This window comes from Glycine max, chromosome 3 (genome assembly GCF_000004515.6).
Source record: "Glycine max cultivar Williams 82 chromosome 3, Glycine_max_v4.0, whole genome shotgun sequence".
NCBI classification, from domain to species: domain Eukaryota; kingdom Viridiplantae; phylum Streptophyta; class Magnoliopsida; order Fabales; family Fabaceae; genus Glycine; species Glycine max.
In genome coordinates, this window is record NC_016090.4 from 26,947,739 (window position 1) to 26,968,281 (window position 20,543).

General features: G+C 36.2%; 1 non-coding gene across 1 annotated transcript; it reads right to left on the reverse strand.

Annotated features, from left to right (window-relative positions):
* Window positions 1-11,775: 11,775 nt before the first annotated feature.
* On the reverse strand, window positions 11,776-11,882 carry LOC113001352 (small nucleolar RNA R71). Its single transcript, XR_003266669.1, has one exon. It is a non-coding gene; the product is annotated as a small nucleolar RNA R71 (small nucleolar RNA).
* Window positions 11,883-20,543: the final 8,661 nt, after the last annotated feature.

Consider the following 20,543-nt stretch of genomic DNA (forward strand, 5'->3'; position numbering starts at 1 on the left):
GTGTCTTTGATTTAATTGTAAACACGGGAGAGTGATTGAGAGGGAGTGAGAGGGGTTCTCATATCTAAGAGTGGCTCTTAGGTAGAGGTTGCACGGGTAGTGGTTAGGTGAGAAGGTTGTAAACAGTGGCTGTTAGATCTTCGAACTAACACTATTTTAGTGGATTTCCTCCCTGGCTTGGTAGCCCCCAGATGTAGGTGACGTTGCACCGAACTGGGTTAACAATTCTCTTGGGTTATTTACTTGTTTAATCTGTTCATACAGTCAAATATAATCTGCATGTTCTGAAGCGTGATGTCGTGACATCCGGTACGACATCTGTCCCCAGTATCAGAATTTCACAGACCATGTCTTCAAACTCAGATAGGCTTTGTATGGTCTAAAACAGGCACCCCATGCTTGGTATGATAGGCTGAGCTCTTTTCTCTTAGAAAATGGTTTTATGAGAGGCAAAGTAGACACAAATCTTTTCAGAAGAGAAGTTGACAAAGATTTCATTATAGTTTAGATATATGTAGATGATATCATTTTTGGAGCTACTAATGAATCTCTATGCAAGGATTTCTCTGATATGGTGAAGAATAAGTTTGAAATGAGCATGATGGGAGAACTTAAGTTCTTTCTAGGGCTTCAGATTAAGCAATACATCAAATGTATATATATTCATCAATGGAAATTCTAAAGAATTTCTAAAGATGGAAGATGCTAAACCAATGAAAACCCCCATGCATGCTATCAATCCTTTAAGCAAAGAAAAATTAGGTAAACTAGTGGATCGAGCGATGTAGAGGTATGATTTGGTCACTTTGATATCTAACATATAGCAGACTTGATATTATGTGTAATGTATGTCTATGTGCTATATTTTAGTATGATCCTCAAGAGTCACACTTCAAAGTTTTTAAGAGGATCTTATGATATCGAGTATGCCCTAGTAACCAAAGTTTGTTCTATAAAAAAAATTAAGATTCTAAGTTAGTAGAATATTATGATACAAATTATGCATAAGATAGAGTGAAACGAAAAAGCACAAGTGGAGGATGTCATTATATCGAACCTTGTTTAATATCATAGGCAAGCAAGAAGAAAAACTCTATTATTTTCTTCCCTCATGTTGATTTAAGTTGATGGTCCAATCAACCACAACCATAACAAAAATTACTCAAGCGCTCACACTTAAAGGAGACCATCAAGGCTTGATTGTTGCCAAATTTCAATTGTCACTCTTCTTATAAGTTTACACTACTATGAATAAGGCTTTCGATGACGGTTCTCTAAGGCCTTTTATGATGATTTTAACCATGATGGAATTCATCGTTGTTGAATGTAAACTACTTTTAATGAAAATTTTAAAATTGTCATAGAATATGTTATGGTTTTACAAAAAAAAAAAAAAAAACATTTTTACTTGCAGTTTTATGATGATTTTTATAACTTTTTTTCTATGACAATTTTTTGAAAACTATCGTAGAAAGTTTATCTTCTATGACAATTTTCTAAAAATCGTCATAAAAGATTGACTTTCCATGATAGATTTTTGAGAATTTTCATAGAATTCTTTTTAATGTTCCTTTTGTTTTAAGGAATACTAAATTTGTAATTTAACAAAGAACAAATACATGTTATCTAGTGCAAAATAAATATAGGAAATACGTCCCGACAGTCTAGAGCAAATTATAAATTAGGATAATTAATTAATATCAATAAATATGATATAAAATTTATATAACATTAACAAACATTATTCACATAAATGCGTTGTTTTTCATTTTAAAAAGCATGTTTTTCATTCCTTGCAAATTGTTGTAATCTTCTCCAATTCCAATGGTGTTTGACCACTAAACCAGTGCAATATATAATAAAAAAAGTTATAAAACATTAAGTTAAGGATTGAGATATTACTAGACATAATTTGATTTGTAATTTAAAACATGTAATAAGAACAGATGTGTCAGAAAGAGATACATACCTCCAAAGATGCTCAGTAACAAAAACAAAAAGTGTGGTGATGGCAGTAATATACTATACAAAAGTGTTGAGTCGAGTACTTGTACCTACAAGCAAAACTAATTGTTAAAGATTAAAGATTAAAAATTGTTGGCATAACAAGATTAATTATAATAACTTCAAGGGGAAATGAAGCCAAAGCCTCAGACATGGCATAATCCAAAATAGTTAAAAATAAAAATAACACTCTATCACACACACACACACACACACACACAATAGTCAAATGTAAGATTTAGGTAAGGCATAGCATGAAAAGATAAACACAAGTTGTCCTATTAAATTAATCAAATCATATTTTTATGCTACCATGACCATATGACCTATTAAATTAATTTCCTTGGATAGAATTTTCCAAGTTGTCATCTCAGCCTATTTCATCAAATTCTTGACAAGAAATTTCATCTTGGTTCATATTTTATACTAGTTTTGTAGTTTTACGATGTGAATTCATGCTCCTCGGTTCTCTTTATGTGTCGTGTACTATCTCTTATCTTTATATATAGTATTCTTTTATAAAATAGGAACTGATTATCCTTGCTCATATACCAATATGCTTCATTCTATCATAATTATTTAATCTTAGATTGATACTAGTTTTTTCTAAAATTTGTGTCATGTGGGATCACAAGAAGCAATGTTCATAAATGGAATAAATACATAACAAGCTAACACAATCACAAAATTAAATAGGTTGTTGTAAGATGAAACAAAGCTATATTACCAAAAAAAATAACCATAAGATTGAAGGGGTTTATCATAATTATACAAAACATTTCCATATTGAATCAATAAAACAGAGTCAGAGAAGGAAATGTAGAAAATAAATTGAATATCTCAAGCAAGGATGAGACTTTATAAATTGTGCTTCCTCAACGTGTGTCAATGGTTTATTAGGATGATAAGTATGGTTTTGCCGCTTTGCCCATAGCCAATAGCACTGAAATTGAACGGGTTATGTTACAAGCATCAAGAGTCATACATAAGTACATAACAAAGTAATTTTAGAAAAGTTCAATATAATTACCCTCAATAGTACCAACAGATAATGCATATATGTGTTCACTAGTAATCTATTAAATTAGGAGGATCATGGATGTCTGTTAACGCAAAAAACAAAAATTCATGTAAGGAAAAAAGTTGAGTGCTTCACTATGTGAAGGTTGTCATAAGGAACTTCTAGGAATACAATTATATTCTACTAAAAAGAACATCCACAATAATATCAATAGCATATTGAAGTGAAATTAGTGCTATAGGACTATTATTATCTCTATATTACTTTGAAAAATCACGCATAAGGATATTAATGAATTTGAATGCAAAGAACACAATATCTATTCCTTAACCTATTAACAAAACTGAAAAGTACTTAATTTTCTTATACTGATCTTGTGGGTTCTTTAACAATTAACAGTTGTAGTGTAGTCAAGTGAAAATCAGAAAGGAAACACCTTGAAAAATAGATTGCATATACTAGTGTAAAATATGCAGTTCATGTACCATGTGATTTTTATTAATTAATGTCACATTAACATTAAAACATAATGCAATTCATATTCAAGTATGATGGGCGAAATTCAGTTATACTATATTTTCCATTCAGAACAATGAAACATTGAATTCCAAATAAGTTTAAAACTAGTACAATAAAACATAATTTGTAGCTATCAAATAAAAATGTGTATATGACACATCACATACATTCCTCATTCTACAACCATATGTGTTCTTTCCAAATACATCAATCCCCATGTACATATCAGACTTTCTATCACCAGCAACAACAACAACAGATCGCCTCGGATAATCTTCCTACATTGTATTGATAACAATAAAATTAACTCATAGAAAATAACAATTGACTAAACAACAGTATTGGAGCAGCATGCCATGGGAACATAAGCAATACTTGCCATGAATAGTTTGTAATATCCCACCATATATATCAAAGAAAGGCTTATTACGTTCATTTAGTTCATCTTGCCACCACAACCATTAATAGTGACACTGTTATACTTGCATGATCTAGAAAGGGCATAAAAGTCACTAAAGAATGTGTTAAAAATGATATATGATTGACAAACTCTTTCAAATTAGAAATCTGTTCTGGCTTTAATGATGCCTCTATATTCAACTACAATTGAGTGTAGCTATTTGAATCATTGAAAAGATTAAAAAATGGCATGCTTCATGGTATTAGAAGATTAATTATGTATATTTATCTTAATTATGACAAATTGATTACCAGTCGTCCGTCAAAGCCTAAATTAACAGCAAGCTCTACCAAGTGTTTTGCATACATTTGGGCAGACTCCTTTGTTGAAAGCATTTCATCACAAACCACCTTTCCTTCATCCCCTTTAGTGATGAAAGCCCTCATAAGGGTACAATTTCAACAAAAAAAGTTTAAGAGCCATAAAACATTTAGTAATAAATAATGTGATGCTTATTTAATTCGAATTTAGTCAAGTAAAGCAATTGAATTATCTGGTTATCCTGATTAAAGCATTTGGCAAAAAATAATATTGCAATAAACATTTGACAAGGGTTATATTTACCATCTACTAATCTCTAATAAGATAAACTAAACCAACTATAGAAGCTTATGATTGACCTTAACCAACACCAGTTAATGCAAAATAAAAATAATTTATCACATTTTTAAAGCTTACAATTGTGCTTATACTATCGGCCAACTCTAAGCTCTCATATTGGTCTTGGTTCAATCTATTTTATCTTGTTATTATATTTTCTAAATACTTCTAAAATAAAACCAGCCAATTTCAAAGCTAAAGTGAATATCATACATAAGCAACAAGAAAGAATAATTAATTAGTACCTTAACACCATGACGATGAGAGATCATATTGATTTGTGTAATATATTATATTATATTCCAATTTTCAAATAAAACATAATTTATTTACAAAATATGTCAGACCATATTGATTCATGTAATACATTACATTCCTAATACCAAATACAAAAGTTTCCAAGTGATTTCACTAGTTGAATATGAAGGTTAGAAATAATTATGCAAAACCCAAGGTTTGTGTTGTAAGCAATACTGTTATAGATTAGAGGTATGTTACACACCTAATAGTATACAAAAGATCCTAGAGATCGATGTTAATACACTGTCGAGATATCATTTCAAATAACTAAAGTAAATTCACAAGGTTAAGACAATAAAAATTCTTTCATCAAAAGAAGAGGTTTAGTAAAATGAGTTAATGTGATTTTAACAATATTATCCAACAACTAAGAAGTGAAATAGTATATATATTAAGTGACACATGCTTAATATCTTCTCTAGTCACCTATTCTACACTAACAACAGATTTGGCAATGTAGATGATGCATAATTGATTAGGAATTTATGTAATTTTTACATTATGAAATTGATTAGGCTAAATACAATTTTGGTACCCTTGGTTTCATGATTTTGGTCCCCTTGATTTTTAATGCTTCATTGTTTTGGCCAATAACACACTTTTACAAGTTTAGGAATTGTTTGGATAAACTTCACAATAAACAATTATAGAAGAAGAAAACAAGAAGTAAAATGAATTAAACTCTTCCTATATATGAACAAGTTAATTTATAGAAGCTCTCTTATTTGACTCCTCCAAAAGCTAACTTAAACTTGGGCAAAAGCTAATTTTAACTTGGAAAAAGTTTAATTCATTTGACCTTCTTACTCATTTCTCCTACAAGTGCCTATCCAAAAGTGCATACAAACAGAGCCCAAGTCAAAAACCACACAAGATACAATGTTATACAAATTTACTCTGTAATCATATGAAATGCCAACAATAGTTCATATCAATCACCAAATAAACTAATAGAACCTACCCTCAGAAACTTCACTTAGGAGAAGCAACAAAGAACTGAAATGCACACACACAACACATGTAAAACAAGACCACATCATCACTAGCAGTCAACAAAACCTTCAAATCCTAAAGTCAAAATTTTGCAAACACAAGGCAAATGAATGCCAAGGAAGAACTCAACAACAAGTTCAAGAATGTTGGAAAAAAAGAGGCAAACACAGAGCAACACAACAAGCACACTATCTCACAGTAAGCACAATGCAGTGACCTAGATGTTGAGGCCAAGGGTGTCGAGAGCATAAGTAGCATGCAAAGTAGAGAATGAGTGTGGAAATAATTCTAAAGGGTTTTTTTCCTTGATTTCTATGATGATTTATATAAAACAATTTTTGAAACTTGATATCTATGATGTTTTTATAAAACCGTCGTTAAAAAGATTCTATTATTTACAAAAATACCATCACATCTTGAATAATGACGATTTTGAAAAAAAAACTCTTATATCCAACGTCATTGAAGATCAATTTTGTAGTAGTGTTAGTAGCGTCCAGGGGAACTCTCACTCTCATGGATTTCCTAAATAGTTATCCTCATTATCATCCCAATCCAAAAAATATGCCAAAGTATTTGCAATAATCTCTGCCACTTTTTTAGTACGTCAGTTAATAGGAAGATCGTAAGCAATACCAGAAAAGAACATTGACTGAGAGGCACTAGACTAAGTTTTGTCTCCCTATCAAGATCGTTGAGGATAACCAATTTGCAATCAAAATTCCACGAGGCCTGCTTCATCACCACATCCATGTCCTTCTTCTGAAAGAACCTAAAGATGAACAAATTCTTTTCAATGTCCTTATTTCCACTCTAACTTTTATCTTCTAAGCTTGTGCCATTGTTGCCTTTTAAAATCCTTTGCATTCACTAATCCTTGTGTAAGTACCCTTCCAACCAACCAATGATGATCTGGTTCTATCTTCCAAACATGACCATATTCACCTAGATCTAGAATCTTAATCACATCTCCATCATCTTCCACTAAAACTTTATTTGTGCACAATCCATGATAACATTCACGAGATCCACACCACAAACCCTAATGAGTTGTGCATGTGAGCGGGATTAAACCCTAACAATCAACAATAGTGCTGAGAAAAGCAAGAATACATATCTTGGGAATGTCAAAACCTTAATGACACCCCTAAGGGAGCATGTAGGAAGAATAAACTTAGGTTTTCTTTTGAATTAAAAGTTTTTGTGGATTTTTCAAAATAAAGGAAATTTTAAAAAGTGCATTTTTATCCCTTTATAATATTTTTTTCTTTTGATTTCTCAATATAGATATTATTTTGTCTTCTGGTATATCACTGTAATTAATGGTTTTGTGTTCATCTCTATCATGTCCCTTCACTATCAAATTAAACAAGTTCTAATTTGACCATAGTCTGAATTGTGGCTTGGACTCTTCTTCCCAGCAATGTACAATGTCCTTCTTCATGTGATGTTCAAAAGTAGTAGAATGTGATTGTGAGATGAGGGGCTAGTATGTACATCCACTATGTGCTTGACTCATTACTAACATGAGAAAAACAAGGGTGTGTATAAATAAGTAAAAATATCTAAGGGTGGTTAGTATAGTTTAGTAAGATCATGTTATGAGTTTTTTTATTACCAGAATAATGTTGGAAATTCCTCCATAATTAATGTTGTTTCATATTTAAGTAAACATACTGTCATACCCTAATTTCGTCTGGGGACCATTGTTTGTTGACATGCGACTTTTGCTTGACCACCTCAAAATGTTTAACACCCATCGTTGTGGAATCCGTAAAGTTCCGAGATGTTTCGAGAAGAAATCGGTCAAAAATACGAAAACGGGAGTGTATTTAGCAAAGTGGGGTGTGTGTAAATAAACTGTTACACTCTAATTTCATCCGAGGACCATTGTTGATCGCTTCGGAAGGCTTAACACTCATCACGGTGGAATCCGTAAAGTTTCGTGAGATTCCGGAGAGAAAACGGCCAAAAACACAAAAATGGGGGGGGGGTGAACTTATCAAGATAGGGGTGTAAATAGCAATTCGAATCTAGGCCCTTTCGGAAAATTTTGGAAATTGGGTTGCTTAAGGAGGAAGCAACTGGGTGGCAAGCTCCTTCACGTTATTGAAAAATGGTTTCCAGGGCTTCCGTAATGCTTCCGTAAAATTTATGAAAACCTTGGGTAAGCATATTTCACTTAACATTGGTGAAAGGGAAGATAAAAAAAGATGAAAATCAAATCCGAAACACTTCCATAAGGCTTCCGTAAATTTTTCGTAAAAAGATCGTTAATGGTCCAACACCTTAACATTTCTCTCCTTTCAAAAACAAAGAGATCGTTAATGGTCTAACACCTTAACGTTTCTCTCCTTTCAAAAGAATCAAAAGATCATTTAAATGGTCCAACGCCTTAAACGACTTTTGTGCAGTTAAAATTGATCTTGCGGAAAAAGATCAAAACAACTTAACCAACGTTTAGTTCTAAAAGAACTACGTAGATCTGATTTCCTCATTGCAATTGAGGATACGTAGGAGCGAGGGAAACACCCTTGTCGACCACAAAAAGATAAAAAAAAATACAAAAAACATAAAAAGCATAAAAATACAAAAAGACATAAAAAAGGGAAAATAAAACAAATTGAAGACATGATATTGCACATTTGATTAAAGGCTGTCGTCCCTTGTGATGGACGCGTGGGGTGCTAATACCTTCCCTGTGCGTAAAAACAACTCCCGAACCTTTCACACTTAAAGTTCGTAGACCACACCTTTCCGGTTTTTTCAACATTTTCCTCGAATAAATGTTTGTGGCGACTCCGCGCATTTTCCTCCCATGGAAGACGCACCTGTGAGCCCTCGCGTCGCCCTCTCGCCGAAGGGTAGGTTACGACAGTTGGCGACTCCACTGGAACTGTTGTTAGAGAGTTAGGCCTTGTAATCTCGTGCAATATCATGACTTCCTCTTTTGTCGGTTTCCTTTTATTTCCCTTACGTTCTTGTATATAACTCTTTGATGCTTTTAGTGTGTTTTTGAAATGTATGCATGAGATAGATATTTATTCATTTGATGCACACAAACACCAATACTATTTGTACACACGGTGAGTTGAAAAGGGGCCCTATACCCGGGTCCATGGGAACATAAGGAGTGGAGGTGAATCTGTGATCATGCTGGGTCTCTGACTTGTTTGATAATAGTGAACCCTCATCTAGAGTTTTTCTCTTTGATAACATATTGTTACTGGTAGTCCCTACTGCCGCAATATGTTTTTTCGAAGGGGATGATACCTCTAGAAACCATTGTCGCAACCTACCCTTTCACGGGAGGGCGATGCGAGGGTGATGTGCCATCATTTTCTTCTATTTTCTAAATCCTTTTTGCACCATTTTAATTACTGATTGGTCTTAATTGTCAATTAATCAGGCAGTTTTATTATTTGGGCTCATTTAGCTAATTTGATGTCTTTTATCTAATTTCAGGAATTAATGAAACATTGGGCTTAATCCGGATTTTGGTTATGGACTTGAAGGGGGCAAATTAAGCAGCGCTTACCTTAGTTAATTAGGAAATTTCACAATTTTATTTTATGTTATTTAGTGTTTATTTTGTTTTGGGCCAGAGTATTGTAATAGGGCCCAGTGACTTTGAGTGACTCTTTTTAAATAGTAGCCTTGGGATTCGTGCAAGACATTCTGTTATGCTATTCATTATTCAGAGCTTTTGTTTTAGGGTTTTCGTTTTTCTGCTTAATGCTACTGTTCACATAATGCAATTTTACGTTTTCTGTTTCTAATTACAATTTCGTTCTTGCTTCTTCTTCTACTCTCATTTACGTTTCTGTTTCATCTACGTTTCTGTTCATTTACATTTTTGTTCATTTACGTTTCTGTTTCATGTTTCATTTGCGTTTTCTGTTTGAATCCATGAAGGCTAGATTTTCTGGTGTTGTTTCCTTTTGAGGACGAAGCCCAACTCTCTTTGAGGTTTCGCTTGCAATGTGGTTCCCTGGCAGTTTTCCCTTCACCAGTTATCCCAAATTCGTGAATATTAATCAGTGCACGCTTCGTGTTCGATTAATTGCCTCTGAGCCTAACTTGCGTTCATGCTTAATGGACGAAGGGCTAACTGGTGTATGTGGTGCCTAATCACGTATTGACAACCCTAAGTTGATTTTCGCTTAGTAAATTGAAATAGGGTTGGATTAAGTGGTTGACTGTTAGGGACAAATTCTCCATAACCCAGGATAAGAGAATGGCTTCTGAATCAAAGGAAACAACCCGTTTTTAATATTAGTAATTTCGTATTCCAGTTTACTTATTCTGCTCTTTAATCAGAAAACAAACAAACCCCCCCCAATCGTTACTGTTACTGCAAGTATATTATGAACATTTGGTTTGTCACTGCTCGTTGGGAAACGACCTAGGATCACTTCCTAGTTATTGCATTTTCATGTTTATTTGATTCGGGTACGGCCTCGATCAAATTTGGCGCCGTTGCCGGGGAGCAGTGTCCAAAGGTTCATAATAGTTAGCTAGTGTGTGTGTATAATCCTTTCGTGTTTTATGATTAATTGTTAGTATTGTGTTAGTATATGTGTTAGTGTTGTTTAGTGTCCTGGTATTTTGTTTAATGTGTGTTCTGTTTCAGTTTTCCCATTAAGCGTTTCCCCTGTTTCAGTCTTGGGTGTTTTGCTGTGAAGATTGTGCTTGCGGCAAAACAGAGTAGTAGTAGAAATACATTAGAGACGGATTTTAGCGACCACCCATGCTGAATTATTTGAGATTTTTTGTTTTAGTAGCTAGGGTTGATATTTTTGGCTGAATTTTTTTGTGGTAACTTCTTTTAATCCATATTTTGTGGGAAAAATAGCTAGAGCCTTTAGTTTGGTCAGATTTGAAAGTTCCAAAAAACTAGCAAATTTTGTGTTTGTCAAAACTTCAAACGGCCATAACTTTTGCTCCGGTTATCAGAATCGCAATTATTATATATGCATTTGGGGTAGAAAAAAATTTCCTACGCCATCGTCTCCATCGTTTAAAAAAACGATTCTGTCAAAAGTTTTTTTTTTCAAGTTTTATTCACTTATTTTTCTTAACTTACCATTTTTAGCTTTCATAGTTAGACTTTGAATTTTTGTCTGAAAGTTTTTGTGCTATCTTCTCATCATTTTATAAGGTTGCTCACAAAATTTCAAGTCATTTGGATATCATTTGAGGGTAGCTGTAGTTCAAACCTACACCTTTATTTACATGATAAGGCAACTAGTTGTGTGCATGCTGAATGTAGTGTATGACTAGAGGCAATCCATCTGACTTACAACCCTTTGTTCCTGAGATAGATATGACATTTCATAGATTAGTTAGGCATCATTTTATACCTTTTGATCATTTTGAGCATTCCATTACTGGTGAATCTGTGCATTCTGTTATTGGTGATTTTGAACATCCTGATCTTGAGCATTCTGATTCTGAGCATTCTGATTCTGAGCATTCTGATTTTGCACATTCTGAGAACATGGCACAACCTCCACCCCGTGAGAGGACTCTAAGGGAAATGGCTGCACCTGATTTCACCTACGAAAGCTTGTGCATCCAATACCTTGATGAGGATGTCCCATATGTTCTTAAAACTGGACTGATTCATTTGCTTCCAAAGTTTCATGGCCTTGCAGGTGAAGACCCGCACAAACATTTGAAGGAATTTCATATTGTCTGCTCCACCATGAAACCCCCAGATGTCCAAGAGGATCACATATTTCTGAAGGCTTTTCCTCATTCATTAGAGGGAGTGGCAAAGGACTGGCTGTATTACCTTGCTCCAAGGTCCATCACGAGCTGGGATGACCTTAAGAGAGTATTCTTAGAAAAAAATTTCCCTGCTTCCAGGACCACAGCCATTAGGAAAGATATCTCAGGTATTAGAAAACTCAGTGGAGAGAGCCTGTATGAGTACTGGGAGCGATTTAAGAAACTATGTGCCAGTTGCCCTCACCATCAGATTTCGGAGCAGCTTCTTCTCCAATATTTTTATGAAGGACTTAGCAATATGGAGAGAAGTATGATAGATGCTACCAGTGGTGGAGCCCTTGGAGACATGACTCCTGCTGAAGCCAGAAATTTAATTGAGAAGATGGCTTCCAACTCTCAGCAGTTTAGCGCCAGAAATGATGCCATAGTCATTAGAGGAGTGCATGAGGTAGCTACAAACTCAGCTGCATCATCTGAGACTAAGAAGCTTGAAGGAAAACTGGATGCATTGGTTAACTTGGTAACCCAACTGGCCTTGAATCAGAAATCTATACCTGTTGCAAGGTTTGTGGTTTGTGCTCCTCTGCTGACCACCATACAGACCTTTGCCCTTCCATGCAGCAACCTGGAGCGATTGAGCAGCCTGAAGCTTATGCTGCAAATATTTACAATAGACCTCCTCAACCTCAGCAGCAAAATCAACCACAGCAGAAAAATTATGACCTCTCCAGCAACAGATACAACCCTGGATGGAGGAATCACCCTAACCTCAGATGGTCCAGCCCTCAGCAACAACAACAGCAGCCTGCTCCTTCCTTCCAAAATGCTGCTGGCCCAAGCAGACCATACATTCCTCCACCAATCCAACAACAGCAACAACCCCAGAAACAACCAACAGTTGAGGCCCCTCCACAACCTTCCCTTGAAGAACTTGTGAGGCAAATGACTATGCAGAACATGCAGTTTCAGCAAGAGACCAGAGCCTCCATTCAGAGCTTAACCAATCAGATGGGACAATTGGCTACCCAATTGAATCAACAACAGTCCCAGAATTCTGACAAGCTGCCTTCTCAAGCTGTCCAAAATCCCAAAAATGTCAGTGCCATTTCATTGAGGTCGGGAAAGCAGTGTCAAGGACCTCAACCCGTAGCACCTTCCTCATCTGCAAATGAACCTGCCAAACTTCACTCTACTCCAGAAAAAGGTGATGACAAAAATTTACCTAACAATTTCTGTGCAGGTGAATCTTCTTCCACAGGTAATTCTGATTTGCAGAAGCAGCACATTCCCCCTTTTCCATTCCCTCCAAGAGCAATTTCCAATAAAAAAAATGGAAGAGGCAGAGAAAGAGATCTTGGAAACGTTTAGAAAAGTAGAGGTAAACATACCTCTGTTGGATGCAATAAAGCAAATTCCAAGATATGCCAAATTCTTGAAGGAGCTGTGCACTAATAAGCGGAAGCTTAAAGGAAGTGAATGAATTAGCATGGGTAGAAATGTCTCCGCATTGATTGGTAAATCTGTTCCTCAAATTCCTGAAAAATGCAAAGATCCAGGTACATTCAGCATACCTTGTATTATAGGGAATAGTAAGTTTGACAATGCCATGCTAGACTTAGGAGCTTCTGTTAGTGTTATGCCTCTGTCTATTTTTAATTCTCTATCTCTAGGTCCCTTACAGTCAACTGATGTGGTAATTCATTTAGCTAATAAAAGTGTTGCCTACCCTGTTGGTTTCATAGAAGATGTCTTAGTTAGAGTTGGTGACCTGATTTTCCCTGTTGATTTTTATATTTTGAATATGGAAGATGGATTTTCTCAAGGATCAGTTCCCATCATTCTAGGCAGACCCTTTATGAAAACTGCTAGAACTAAGATAGATGTTTATGCAGGCACACTATCCATGGAGTTTGGTGATATAACTGTTCATTTTAATATTCTGGATGCTATGAAATACCCATCTGAAGATCTTTCTGTATTTCGTGCTGAAATAATTGACCATGTTGTTGATGAATACATGACTGATCTTTATTCTAATCTGCATGCCTCTCACTCTTCATGCATTGAGTCTGAAATTGTACTTGATCATATGTCTGAATTTGATGCTGAGAGTGATATTGATTGCATGCCTGGTGGTGGTGTTTTACCTCTTGAGATTGATTTTATAGAGTCAGATAGGACTAACCATGTTTCAGGAAGTACACATACCTCTGACTTTCTTTATGAGGTAAAGGCTGAGAAACCATCTCCTTCTACCACTGTCCAGCCGACCACATCAGAGTTGAAGCCTCTGCTATCAAATTTAAAATACGCTTACTTGGATGATAGCAAGGAGAAAGAGGAGAAGTTGTTGTCAGTTCTCAAGAAACATAAGAAGGCTATAGGCTGGACCTTGGCGGACATTCCTGGTATTAGCCCATCCACATGTATGCATCGAATAAATTTAGAGGATGGAGCTAAACCAGTAAGACAGCCACAGAGAAGACTCAACCCGGTGATTCTTGACGTAGTGAAGAAGGAGATAACCAAGCTTTTGCAAGCTGGAATCATTTATCCTATCTCTGACAGCCAATGGGTGAGTCCCGTCCAGGTAGTCCCGAAGAAGACCGGCCTCACAGTGATCAAAAATGAGAAGGAGGAGCTAATTCCTACTCGGGTGCAGAACAGTTGGAGAGTCTGCATTGACTATAGGAGGCTGAACCAGGTTACCAAAAAGGACCATTTTCCCCTGCCATTCATTGACCAGATGCTTGAACGACTGGCAGGTAAATCCCACTACTGTTTCCTTGATGGTTTTTCTGGTTATATGCAAATTACTATTGCTCCTGAGGATCAGGAAAAGGCCACATTCACCTGCCCCTTCGGCACTTTTGCCTATAGGAGGATGCCTTTCGGCCTGTGCAATGCCCCTGGTACCTTCCAGCGGTGCATGATTAGTATTTTCAGTGATTTTTTAGAAAATTGCATAGAGGTGTTTATGGATGATTTCATTGTATATGGATCCTCTTTTGATGGTTGTTTGAATAGTTTGGAAAAAGTTTTGAATAGATGCATTGAAACTAACCTTGTTCTAAATTTTGAAAAATGTCATTTTATGGTTGAGCAAGGTATAGTTTTAGGCCTCATTATTTCCAATAAGGGTATTGAAGTAGATCCTGCAAAAATTTCTGTTATTTCACAATTGCCTTACCCTTCTTTCGTGCGAGAGGTGCGATCTTTTCTTGGTCATGCAGGATTCTACAGGCGCTTTATAAGGGATTTTAGCAAAGTAGCCCTTCCACTGTCCAACTTGTTGCAAAAGGAGGTGGAGTTTGACTTTAATGACAGATGCAAAGAGGCTTTTGATTGCCTCAAAAGAGCACTGACTACCACCCCCATCATCCAGGCACCCGATTGGACAGCCCCTTTTGAGCTTATGTGTGATGCATCAAATTATGCATTGGGGGCTGTCCTAGCTCAGAAAATTGATAAATTGCCCAGGGTGATATATTATGCTTCTAGGACTTTAGATGCTGCCCAAGCGAATTATACTACTACTGAGAAAGAGCTTGATGGAAGCTTGCTTGTGGAGCTTCTATGGAGGATGGATCTTTGAGCTTCAATGTGGTCCTTCAATGGTGATTTTTCACCATGGAGATGCAGCGGAAGGCAAAGGAGAATAGGAGAGGGGAGGCACCATCCACTAGGGAATAAGCCAAGGAAGAAGGAGCTTCACCACCAAGAATTGCCTTGGATAAGAAGCTTGAAGATGATGCTTTAATGGAGGAAAAGAAAGAGAGAAGGGGGGAGCACGAAATTGAAGGAATAAAAGAGGGAGAGAAGTGGAACTTTGAAGTGTGTCTCATAAGACTCTCATTCATCAAAGTTACAACAAGTGTTACACATGCTTTTATTTATAGACTAGGTAGCTTCCTTGAGAAGCTTTCTTGAGAAAACTTCCTTGAGAAGCTTCTTTGAGAAAACTTCCTTGAGAAGCTAGAGCTTAGCTACACACACCCCTCTCATAACTAAGCTCACCTCCTTGAGAAGCTTCCTTAAGAAGATTCCTAAAGAAGCTAGAGCTTAGCTACACATACCTCTCTAATAGCTAAGCTCACCTCCTTGAGATGAGAAGCTAGAACTCAGCTACACACCCCCTATAATAGCTAAGCTCACACCCATGACAAAAAACATGAAAATACAAAAAAAAGTCCTTACTACAAAGACTACTCAAAATGCCCGAAATACAAGGGTAAAACCCTATACTACTAGAATGGCCAAAATACAAGGCCCAAACGAAGGAAAAACCTATTCTAATATTTACAAAGATAAAAGGGCTCATACTTAGCCCATGGGCTCGAAATCTACCCTAAGGCTCATGAGAACCCTAGGGCCTTCCCTTGGATCTCTAGCCCAATCTACTTGGAGTCTTCTACCCAATGCCCTTGCGGGATAGGATTGCATCATTCCCTCCACCTTGGAAAGGATTTGACCTCAAATCCTGAGGTTCTTCATACTCTTGGCTCCGTCCCTCAACACCTGTATAAAGAACAAAAACATATGTATTAGTGGTGTTTGGTATGTTGAAGTAAGGTAAGGTCTGAAAACCCATTTCCTGGGCATCTTCCCATGAAGGAACATGGTTTTGCACCAACTCAATGAGTGGTGCTACAAGTATAGAAAAATATGGGACAAACCTTTTGGAAAAGTTTGTTAAGTCATGGAAGCCCCAAATTTTTCTTATACTTGGTGGAGTGGGCCACTCAGGAATGACCTTTATTCTCTTAGGGTTCATGGGAACCCCTTGATCACTATTTGAAAAATTAAGAAAAGTAACGCAATAAAACATACCTTTTTCTGTATTTTCATATTGATTATTCCTACCAAAAAGTATGACAAACCTCAGGTGTCCCATATGAGTACCTAAGTTTGTATTGAAACTAAAAATAAAAACAAACCTACCTAATGGGTCCCTATGTACACACACCATGAAGATGTTAGGTGTACGAGTGATTTTACAAAAGAGGGTTGCACCACTCAAAACATTCATCATACCACCTATTTTGGGCACCAACAAAGCACAAGGATTTAAGCTCTTGCAAACCAAACCCTCATCCAACAACTTCTTTACTTGAGGAATAAAGTCAAGCCCAAGAGGTGTGGCAATGCTAGCAAGTGCCTTTTTACAAAAGAGAAAATGTGGAGGTTGTCTAAGAGGGAAAGTTTCTTTAATGTTTGTCTTTATTGTAAAATGAGTTTCCTTCTTAGCTAAACTCTTGGAGGAGACACTTACCTCCTTACACTTCTCTTTAACCACTAATGGTTGTCCTTCTTCTTGGGGGTAGATTTCTTCACTAGATTCTTCCCCTTTTGCTTTTTCACTTTCACTAGAGGAAGGTGAAGTAGTAGCCTCATCTTGGCTACTATAAATGTCTTGGCCCCTCATAATCATGGTTTTTGTGGTGGGACATTGAGAAGTAATGTGTCCTCTTCCAAGACATTTAAAGCACTTTATAGAGCTAGTTTTCTCTTGCATACTAGCCTTAGGGGCTTGCTTTTCTATTGTCTTCCCCTTATCATCTTTGGGCTTAGAAGGTGTCACCCTTAAGATGCCTTGACCTTGGTCTTTCTTTGGATAAGAGTGAGAGCCATAAGATTTTGAAGTAGACTTCTTTTTAAGTTGTTGCTCTACCCTTATTTCCCAATCTATGTTAGCCTCTACATTGTCCTTCCCATGGAAGTATGAGAGTTTAATGTTAGCCTCTTGAGGCTTTCTTTCCTTTTCTCTTCTATGGGAGTGAGGTCTAAGATGTGACCTATGCCTTCCTTCGTAATAGTCACGAAGTTCTTCACTTAGGCTTTTGCAAGAGTTATGACTACTATAGGAGGCATGTTTTTCTCTTTTCATTTCTTTCATTATTTTTCTTCTTTCTTCCTCTCTTATTTTCTTTCTTTCATCTTGGCTTATTTCTTCCACTCTTTTTTTTCCTTTTTCTTTTCTCTCTTGTTTTTCTTTCCATAACTTGAGGGAACTCAACTCATCTAAGATTCTAGATAAAGGGTCTTTATGACTAGCACCCTTGCCATTAACACTAGATGAATGATGACTCATGTTGGTTCCTAAGTTGTGGTTCTTTCTTGTTGGAGGTTTGAAAACAAAAGGTAAAAGAAACTATGGTTGAAACTAGCCAAATAAACACTAAAAGAGGTGTGAAAGATAAGGTAAAAAACTAATTGGTAAAAGGAAAGCTATCTAGGCGGTTTGACAATGGAAGGTAAAGGAAATAAGCTATGAAAGTAAGCAAGAAATGTAAACTAGGCGAATCCTAAGAGTGTTTGGATGATCACATTCAAGGTTCCCAACAAAACACTCACTATCCTAAGGAAAAATTGCCTAAAATTATTACACACAAATGGAAGTTTGGTAACCTATTGGAGGCTCCCAACACACTTCCAATGAAAGGCCTTTTTGTTACAAAACTTGAAAGCAATGAAGGTAAGTAAATTGCAAATTACAAAATTAAAAAACGGTCCTCAATTTTGGTGATTGTTCTCTCTTTGGTGATTCACTCAATTTGGAGTGCTTCTTAGTCTAATAGCTCTTAAGGTGGTTGGCCCCTTGCTTCTGGACTCAAATTCTTCAAGGGATGGCACCAATCCTCCTTCCAATTCCCTATATGGCAACCCACAAACAAGGAAACAAAGAAACAAGAAATAACCAAAGACAAAAAAAAAATGAAATGAAAGCTAAACCAATGGAGTTTTAACAAGACAATTTTTCAAGGATTATTCAACAATTAAAGCAATGAAAAGGACATAGAAGCAAGCTAGGACTCAAAGAGAAACTTAGAATGGCTCTAAAGTAGAGTAAAAAAACTGAAAAAAAGACTCAACAAACCTCTAGCTTTGGCACTTGTCTTCAGACTAATTTTCAATTGAAATTTCCAATTATAGAATAAATTGAGCCAAAACAACAAGCACACTTCCCTTTCACCTTTTTTTTTTCTGGATACTGATTTTCCTGCCAACTTGTGTGATTTTTCGTATTTTTTCCTTTTATCCAAATCACTTGTTTATTTTTTTATAAATTTTTTCCAGATGTCTAGAAACTTCAGTAAAAATTTTAGCTCAAAATTAGAAGTAACCAATTCTCAGTAATTTTTACAAGTTTGTATGTCCAAGCTGCCAGCACCAGCGATTTGTTTCTTTAAGCATGGTATATTGATTGCCTTGGGCTTACTTTCAACCTTCCTATGTATGTTGAACTCACTAGGATTGTTTACCACAGTTTTAGGAGTTCAATATTCACTTAGGATCAACATTTCAGCCAGCAATTCAATCACCAAAACTCAAATTCACAATAGACACAATCATAAGGAAACCTAAAAGTTCAAGAAAAGGTTCACAATCAAAGACTCTCTAAGAATTTTGCATGAACATGTTAAGGTCTAATTAACATGAAAGATTTGACTCAAATCAAATAATAGGCTAAAAGAATTTCATACACTCATGAACAAATGAGTTAGACAAAGAAACAAGAAAATAAAATTCAGCACAGCATAAGAAATCTTATGTGACAAGTTTCATGACTAGACATGACTTCTATGACAAAACTACAATAGGTGAACAAGTCACTCTAGATTTTTGAGGTTTTCTTCTACTTTAATATTTTTGTAAGAATTTTATGGTTTAGGTTTCAACCACAAAAAATAACAAGACAAAACTCAAAGGAACCTAAACTCAACACAATTCATGGTTCAAGAACAAGAACAAGAAATTTGAACCATAGAAAATCAAATCTAACTTCTATAGCAAGTTTAATCAGTGCAAACTCTAAAGAATCATGTTAACAAAATTTAGAACAAGACATGTGAGGAGATACATGGAGAAAAATGAAGAAAAAACAATGGAAGAGAAGGTAAAGCAAAAAATTAATGGAGGTTTAGGGAGCACCTACTTGAAGCTCTTGTGCTCTGATTACCACTTGATGGAAGCTTGCTTGTGGAGCTTCTATGGAGGATGGATCTTTGAGCTTCAATGTGGTCCTTCAATGGTGATTTTTCACCATGGAGATGCAGCGGAAGGCAAAGGAGAATAGGAGAGGGGAGGCACCATCCACTAGGGAATAAGCCAAGGAAGAAGGAGCTTCACCACCAAGAATTGCCTTGGATAAGAAGCTTGAAGAGGATGCTTTAATGGAGGAAAAGAAAGAGAGAAGGGGGGAGCACGAAATTGAAGGAATAAAAGAGGGAGAGAAGTGGAACTTTGAAGTGTGTCTCATAAGACTCTCATTCATCAAAGTTACAACAAGTATTACTCATGCTTTTATTTATAGACTAGGTAGCTTCCTTGAGAAGCTTTCTTGAGAAAACTTCCTTGAGAAGCTTCTTTGAGAAAAATTCCTTGAGAAGCTAGAGCTTAGCTACACACACCCCTCTCATAACTAAGCTCACCTCCTTGAGAAGCTTCCTTAAGAAGATTCCTAAAGAAGCTAGAGCTTAGCTACACATACCTCTCTAATAGCTAAGCTCACCTCCTTGAGATGAGAAGCTAGAACTCAGCTACACACCCCCTATAATAGCTAAGCTCACACCCATGACAAAAAACATGAAAATACAAAAAAAAAGTCCTTACTACAAAGACTACTCAAAATGCCCGAAATACAAGGGTAAAACCCTATACTACTAGAATGGCCAAAATACAAGGCCCAAACGAAGGAAAAACCTATTCTAATATTTACAAAGATAAAAGGGCTCATACTTAGCCCATGGGCTCGAAATCTACCCTAAGGCTCATGAGAACCCTAGGGCCTTCCCTTGGATCTCTAGCCCAATCTACTTGGAGTCTTCTACCCAATGCCCTTGCGGGATAGGATTGCATCAGAGCTTCTAGCCATAGTTTTTGCTCTTGAAAAATTTCGATCTTATTTGCTTG